This window comes from Antennarius striatus, chromosome 8 (genome assembly GCF_040054535.1).
Source record: "Antennarius striatus isolate MH-2024 chromosome 8, ASM4005453v1, whole genome shotgun sequence".
NCBI classification, from domain to species: Eukaryota; Metazoa; Chordata; class Actinopteri; order Lophiiformes; family Antennariidae; genus Antennarius; species Antennarius striatus.
In genome coordinates, this window is record NC_090783.1 from 20,168,180 (window position 1) to 20,176,982 (window position 8,803).

At 39.2% G+C, this 8,803-nt stretch overlaps 1 protein-coding gene across 4 annotated transcripts in view; it reads right to left on the minus strand.

The window, feature by feature from the left end:
* atf7ip (activating transcription factor 7 interacting protein) overlaps window positions 1–8,429 on the minus strand; it is a 45,882-nt gene extending 37,453 nt beyond the window's left edge. Inside the window, exon 1 of one of the 4 annotated variants that reach the window (XM_068321279.1) lies at window positions 8,111–8,429. The gene's annotated coding sequence lies outside the window, so the exon portion shown is untranslated. Of the gene's footprint in view, window positions 1–7,822 lie in introns of all 4 variants that reach the window. The other 3 variants (XM_068321280.1, XM_068321278.1, XM_068321277.1) reach the window with 3 other exon arrangements.
* Window positions 8,430–8,803: the final 374 nt, after the last annotated feature.

Here is an 8,803-nt window from a genome sequence, read left to right on the forward strand (position 1 = left end):
CTGCGTGGCGGTGTCTGTTAAGTGTGCACTTAATTCCTTAGTAGTAGTGAAACCTTACATTTAAATAATGTGAGGTAGTGTAAGGGTATTTAAGAGGCATAATTCCTGTGTGGTAGTGCCTAGGTGTGCACGTAATTCCTTAGTGGTGTGGCAATCCTACTTGTAAGCTTTTACTGACTGTGTAAGTTCATGTTCATCATGGAATTCCTGTTCGGTGGTGGTAGTTTAAAAAATCATAAGAACTTCCCTGACAGATTACCAAGTGAAATGGTAAAGGGGGTGACTGTTGATATGTCCACCGTGTCTTAGATAATGGAATACCTGACTGGCAGGCCACAGGTTGTCCGACTGAGTTGTGGTCTCTCTGGCATGGTGGTCAGTGAAGCGGGAGCATGTGCCAATTTTTTTCCTGTTAACTCTACATACCCCTGACTTTCAATACAGCTCAAAGCTTCGTTACCTGTTCTCGGATGACACTGCAGATGTGGGGTGTATAAGAAATGGAGAGTAAGGGGAGTGCAGCTGAGGAAAATAAGTAACTGCGGGTGTTCATCACCTGTTCAGGCTGAACTGAACGTCTGAAAAGTCCAACAGCTTAGCAGTGTAAAAGTGGATTAGTAGACCTTCTGCAGAGCATCAGATCCTTACATGTGTAGAGCAAGATGTTGGAGATGTTCTATAAGTCTCCTGTACCCAGTGCTCTTTTATATGTTGTGGTTTTCTGTTAGAGCAGGACTGGAGCCAGCAACACAGGGAAGGTTTGCTACCTGATTAGTTGTGAGCAGGAGATATTTGAGGTAGTCGCAGAAAGGTTGATACTGAAAAAACATCCTAGATAGCCCAAACTACTTCTCTACTACAACCTGTACTGGAGAAGGACCTGCCTCTCTAAGAATTTTTAAGTTGACTGCCCAAGTGGATAGGTGGAGACCCTGTAGTTGTCACGCTTGCAGTGGTTCTAGATTATCAAGTTACAAAAATTGGAAGAGCAGATTTGATTTCAAATCTACTCCCAAGCTTGTTTTTGTTTCTTCTTTTAACCCTTAGACCCCTGACCTATTTTGGCTGTTTTTTTGGTACTTTTGATATTTGTCTCTATTACCACATTAAAAATTATTGACATACCAATGCTTGGTATGTTTATCTTCAGCACAACTTCAGCTATATGAAGAGATAGTTTTTTATTTCCCTATAACTTACTATAGACATATTGGGGCAAAATAGACACACACAGTCAAATTCGGAAATGGAAAAATGTTATGTTATTGCATATAAAAACCAAACATGCTGATCAAATTTATTTTGAACTCAAAAAAGGTTGCCATAGGCTTCTAACATAATTTTAGAGTTTGTGTCATTTGTGCCACTCTTCAAAGGAGTTTTTCAAAGTAAGACTATGCGCACGAAACATGCGTCAATCGTGCGCATAATTGTTTTCGTCATTCAGACGTTTGCGTCACATGACGAGATGCACCAATCACGGTACGTGTTTGCATCACGTGACAAGCATGTACGAATGGCGACTACATGGAGAGGAACACGGCGTCTGCCTTCTGTAGATAACGAGCCCTTTGAAGCGCTTTCCTTTGATCTAATGTAAACGATCATATCTCCGGTTTTCCGGGGTCAATCGGCTCCAAATAAAAACCGGAAGACAGTTTCACAACTATACTGTCACGGAAACCTGACCACAGCAATCCACATGACAGACTTCATTATTTAAGAATGGTTTAAAAACATCATGCGCTCTGATCATGCCGGCGTGATCATTGGGCTTTAAGGGTTAAACACTGATTATCATTAGTCTTCAATTTAGCATAAGCTCAGAACACTTGAAAGGGTGTAGGCAGTAAAGCTCAGTTTTCTCTGCTTAGGCTACCTCCACAAGCCTTGATCCCTTCCTGCATCATCTAACAACCAGCATATTGATCAGAAATCTGGAGTTCAATCTCCCAAAGATTCTCTCACATCAGACCATGTCCCAGTTGAATATACTGGCTTTTTTCCGCAGCTAAAGCAGTTTAATGCTCCAGTGCAATCTTACAGAGATTTCAAATGTACACAGGGAATGGATCAGGATTTACCACTGTTTCCAGTCCAACACCTCACTTTTAAGTACTAACAAACAAGAACGAATGACAAAATCAAAAGGTTCAGTAACAAAAAATTACAATAGTTACCCCTAGTTACCCCTACCCCACAACGACCCAGTTGAGGTGACGTTGCCATTGTGGTAGAATGTAGAGCAGAGCAATATGACTTTAAATCAATATCACACTTACAGCAGTGCCTTGATATACAAAGAAATCAACCTTTTTTTGTTCCACCTCTTTAGGTTTAAGATCCATTCTGTTTTTTTCAGATTATCTCTCCTTGATGACCCCAACATCTTCGAATTCAGGTATTAAAATTAATTAAATGTTTTATCATAATGAAACATCATAAATCTAAATTCTGTATTTACTGTTGACATAAAAATAAAGATCTTTAGTCAGGCTTTATTATTGTAAATAACATATAAATGATATTACCCCAGTGGGAACCTTTTTATGATGATTTGACAGGCATATCCCACTAACACGAGACCTTGTGGTCAGCAAGTTCCCCTAGCCTTGGACCCTTAAAGGGACAAGAGTGATTCCACACAAGGTGTCACATTCTCCTCAGGATATAAGAACATGCAGACCCCAAAAAGAAATCAAATCCTTCTTGCCAAGAAGCAACTGTGTGTACCACTGCACCACCACTCCTGCTGTTGTCAGGTATTTTGTAATCTGTGTCTGTACATAGTCTACATTATGGTTGGCAATTAGGATGAATTTTTATATTGGTTAATGTGTTTAAGGAATCACACGAGAACAAATTCCGCAATATAGCAACCAACTATTTACCTTATCATTCCGAGACACACGGAACGGAGAGCACTTCCGGATGCCGTCAGTCAATAGAATGTGCTTATGGTATCACGTGACTATCTACTAAAAATACGTAATGAGGTGAAGTCGAACGTGTTGATGCGCAAATGCACAAGGGATTACTGTTTTGCAATATGAAGTAATGCTTACTGCAAAAAATATAAAAAATTTAATATCTTTTATAATTATATTTACATTTGCATGTAAGCTGAAACTCTACAGATAAGTCTTATTACTGTTCAACCACTACTTGCTGAACCAGATGTGATAGAATAGCAAAAGTGAACTTCACATACACAAAATTTCAAAATAATAACTCACAGTGTCAAGCTATTTTCTATTTTAGAAATAGTATTTCCAAGCAGATAAGATAGGGCTCTGTTGTATGGCACAACTCATTAATTTCCTTGGGATTGGCCAATGATGTTTTATAAACAGACATTTCCACTCAATTACATTGGCAGTTTCAAAGACGTGTCACAACTAGCCAAAGCTAATTCCAGAGATACAGCCCTACCTGACCACTACTATTTGACAAACAGCATAACTGCCATTACACAGCAGAACTCAAAAGTGCCATTGCAGTTTTTCAATAAAATTAATATGTATGCCGACATTGGTGCGTGAAATTGGTTCTTTTTAATTTTAAGTTCAGTACCTGATGAATCTTATATGGCACAGTTTTGACTGAAATGTTCTCAAATGGACAATTTTGGAGATTCTGCCAAAACATCCACGAGACCTCTGTATCTTCGCTTTGCCTTGTATAATCAGCCAAAACTTTGATAAGATCATATGCAGATGTGTTGCATGCTGGGGATCCTAAGAGTAACAAAATAATTCAATTCATCAAAATAAATCGTAAAATATTCAATTATATGAGAGAAATGAAATCTTTCCTCAATAATTAATCAAGTAAATCAGTGAGAATAACACTGTCACTGGTATGCCTATTCAGCTACTTGATCTCCAGGATTTGTAAAATGAATGGAAGACAAAAACATAGACCTGCAAGATAGAGTCACCATTTCTTTGGCAAAAAAAGCTATACTGTGTATTTTAAGATGAACTTATGTTTGGAGGTGGTGCAGTGGCACAGTGGGTAGTGCTGTGGCCCCACAGCAAGAAGGGTCCGGCTTCAAGTCCCGCTCTGTGCGGAGTGTGTATGTTCTCTTTGTCTGTGTGGGTTCTCTCAGGGTTTCCAGCTCACTTCCACCATTAAAAACATACACCTTAGGTGAATTGATTGTTTCCAAATTGCACATAGGTCTGAGTGCATAGTGGATGCTTGTCTTCCGTGTGGCTCTGCATTGCACTGGCGTCATGTTTAGAGTGTCCCCCGCCTCTCGCCCTCAAGTCAGCTGGGATAGGATCCAGCAATCCCCGTGACCCACAATAAGGAGAACAAGAGGTTGAAAATGAATGAATTCATGCTTGTTGACATGTTTGTTTCTTAAATGCAGTGAGAAGCACTTGACATGAAACATTTTATGGTGCAATCTGTGTTTTCTTTTTGGTGTATCTTATGTTGATAAATTAAGTTAAAATACCTACTATGTACCCTATTTTTTTTATTTCACGAGTCTCAAAAATATCGTATATCGTTGTTGCCAAAAATCCATGATACATTGTTATATTATTTTAGGGCCATATCGGCCACCCCTACTCAATGAACGCACACGTACACGCACACACACAGCACGTAAAAGGATTACCATTCAGTTGTCTTCAATTTTAAAAACCAATCTGCTGATGTTCAAAATCTATCAATCCATCTTCTTGAAGACGAGACAATCATCTTGTCTTCGACCACTTTTTCCATCCTGCCGGTCATGGCTCTTTTCCTATCCCAGCTGACTACAGGTGAGAGGTGGGGCATACTCTGGACGTGTGGCCAGCGCATAGCAGGGCTACACATTTAGAGAAAACCATTCACGTCCACACTCACACCTATGGATAATTTAGAGTGATCAATTCACCTAACCTGCATGCTTTTGGAGGTGGGAGGAAGTCGAAGAACCGCAGAAGGAACCCACGTAGACACGGAGAGAAACTCCCCACAGAAAAGAATTTATGCTGAATTCCAGCAACATGAAAGTCTCAAAGACTAGCACAGGCCAATGAAATAATTTATCACATTACTTGTACCATTGCAATAAACTTTGGGATACTAAATTGTAACTCCTGTATAGATACATTTGCATTGCCATATTATTGCTATTACAAACCCTAAGCCCTCCCTGTCATCAGTCAGTTGCTGATCACTACTGTTTACTTCAAACCTAGCATTAGAAGGGAGAAAAAAAGGTGATTTCATTGTCCATGAATGTTGTATGTCCGTGCCAGTAAGACTGTTTAGATTATTTTAAAAACTAGGATTTTCGCAAAGACCAATCTCTAGGATTTAGGAAACAATTTAAAAAGGATCTTAAATTTATTAGCCAGTGTGCATCAATTCACTAGTGATAGCAGAGGTCAAAAGGAAATGACCAGACCACTTTAGGTTGGCATTAAGCCAACGCAACATAAAAAAAACTAGGTATGCAAGCTAAGTATGCATCTTTGTGTTCCAATCCAGAAGCACATCCAGCAGCAAATGTGCTACACTAGTTAGACAAAAAAGGAAACTAGCAACAAAATGCACAGGCTCACCAAAACTAAGCAATAGATTATTTGAAAACTGATATTGAGTTTTGTTATAGCAATCAGTCATTTCAGAATTTTGCAATACCAACAAGACAGCATGGATCTGTCTTCTTTAATGTGAATAGTTCAGGTAGTGGTGGTTTCATTTTGTGGGGGACATTTTTTTGGCAAGATTTGGCAGACATGAAAAACACAATAATGAATAGGAACTATCTAGGCAAATATTCCATTCATTTACTCAAATGTAAATAGTTTATGACAAATAAATATTAAAATCAACATATACATGCTGAGGGATAGGCTCCAGCGGATCCTGTGACCTGTAAAGTGAAAGAAGCAGCTGTACTCAAGACAATTACGGTCGTGTAGTTTTCAAGGAAACGGATGGATGGATTTACAGGCTAATATAAGTTCTCAGAAATGCACTGGTCAAAATACTTTCATTACACTGATATAAAAAATACATCACAGAATGAACTTGTAGTTTTGGGAAAGCAAATTCACAATGTGTAAATGTGCTGAAAATAATGAAATGTCTACATTTCTTACAAGGGCACATTTACAAGAACATGTTTTCAAAGTGCCTGTGGTGGATCAAAGACAAATAGCCTATATTTTATGAAAAGCATGGTATTGAACATTTCTAGCTCTGGAAGTCGTAGAAGTCATACAATCAATACAAAATGCTCATTAACTGTATTATGTAGAGGTAAAAAATGTAGCTACATAAGAATACATTACTTTTACTACCAACAAGGACGCTTCTGAAAAATGTAGGTGGAGCCTTTTAAAAGCTGCTTCCTTGTTAAAAGAAAAAAAAAACAGACTGTGAGTACCATGTGACTACTGCCGCTGGATGAAGTGGGGGAGGGGAAACAAGAAACAAGACTGTACCTTGCTCCCAAGATACTGAAGCTAAGCTGAAACAGCTCATTTTTAGACTTCATTTAGTCGGTTTCTTTCAATATGAAAAAGTTTAAGCAGACCAATAATGCAGTTTGGAATATTAACCCAAGAATAGCTGAAAACTAGCTCCCAGGATCACACAGTAAACACACATTAGTCACCTATTTTTGAACCACTTCAAAAAGAATGAAAAATGATGTAGAATATTAAAAAAATCACAGGCCAAGGCAAGGGAAGACCTGCAAACCTGCTGTATTACAATTGCCATTAAGCCACACCCACTTCCAAGGACAGTATGGCGCATGGAAAATTACTGGGCTGTACCACTCTAGAGGGGGATTTCATGGGAGAGGATGCTGCAGTTTCCATGTCATTTTAACCCAATGTCTTGACGTGCCATTAATGCGCTAAAATAGTTTTGAGCTCCAATTTGTGGATACTCTTTACCATTTTACTGGACATAGTTTTTAAAACAAAAACTGTCAGTCAGGGCTCTGACAGGTATAACATCTAAAATGTCTAATATGTCATTTATAAACTTTCCATTACCTCCAAATTCCTCAAACTACATTTTTAAAAAATGTTCATTATTGCTTCTTCCCCATACTCTCACCTCTGCAGTGAGGTGGAAGTGCTTGATGCATGCTTAAGCACTACCACGGCTGCCGCCTCACTGACTTCGCAGCATTGGACCTTTGAATTTTCAGTAAGGTATAAATATAGCAAAAAGTTTCCAAGCTGGGTTATTAACACAAATATGTTAACACTGGTTGATGACTTGAATCAACATATTGACATCAAGGTATGAGGAAATCTGACAGAACTGAGAACCAAGTCGTTTTATGTGCTAGTTCTCCAAGTCCTTCCGTTTTTTTATCAAAATGGATTGAACAACTAGCGTTGCTGGGCAACAACATAGCGCCAAGATATAAGACGAGCCATTTGCATTGGGAACTTTTAGGACATACTACAATTTTACATTATATAATGCATTGTCATTCCAAAACTGCGATACCCATTGAAAATTTAACTAAAATGCCATTTAAGCAATTGCGAAACTATTGCGAAACTACTTTACTTTCATAAAGAATAAAAATCTGAGTAGTATAAATTGTCTTGTATGATATTTAAAAACTAAAGCGAACACCGAGGTGAACATTAGCTGTTGTGATGTAGTCGCTAACTTTCTATCAAGTCTTACATTGGTGACTATAGAAACTTCAACTCAAATAAGTATATTCTATAACAAATGACAAGATGCATATATTGAAAAAGCCAAATTGTATTCACATTTTCTGTCTATATTAAGTGCTATGGCAATTGGAGCTGCTTGGCTAACATGCTAGCTGCAATACCTCGACTCACCGACTCCCTGCGCCGCCGAGCGATCTTGCCGCGATTGTCGGTATCTTTTGTTGACAAATCGTCTCCTCTAACAGCTGCTGAACACTCCAGCAGTTTGATGTGTACAAACCGTTGGAATCAGGATGTGCTATCAGTCCACTGGATTCTACATACAACAGCCAAACAGGGTAACTGTGCCACAATTGTGTAGTTTTGCATTCGCAGACTCAACCGACTCCTCTCCCGCTTCGCTCGGGAATAGGCTCCTCCTCTTTTCGTGCACAATCAAATGTACATACGTCAGCCGTCGGTGGTGGTTGGTCGACGCTCTTCACTTTCTTTAGTCTCTCTGCTCGCACCGGTGTTGAAGTCGGTAGCTATAGCCGATACGGTATGTATGAACAGCTCCAGGACGTAATAAACCGGTTTGTATGGATAATCCGACGGGGGTAAACCAAGGCTTTTAAAAGCAGCAGCACCCCTACGTGAGGTAGACGAACTGCAGTGTGGTTGAAACAACCTCACAGAGCCCGCTAGTTGGAACGAGGGACAACAGGGAGCAGACCATTAGCATGAGGAGGGAGGGGTGTATGATTTGGCCACGACGAACAGAAGCTAGGCGCTAGGGGGAGGGGATATACCGAGAGGGAGGAGTCAGAGGAAAAAACGGTCTGAAGAACTGTGTTAGCTACAGAGCGGTGGCATTGTCAGTTTGCATCAGTGCATTGTAGATGTCTGTCAGTTGTTTTGAATGTTTAACTGATCTTGACTGGTTTTTACTTCATTTAAGGATTAGCAACCTGAGATGAGAAAACAATCTAGCCCAATTGTTATTTAGAATGTCTTTATACTGTGATTTCTTCACCATATAATATAAAGTAATTTGTATTCAAAATCCCATACAAATGTAATTAGTCACATTATTAAAGAAATGTGGTCTTGTTTACATCAATCTCCTGACAGTGCAGTGCAGCGTTATACAAGACTGCCAT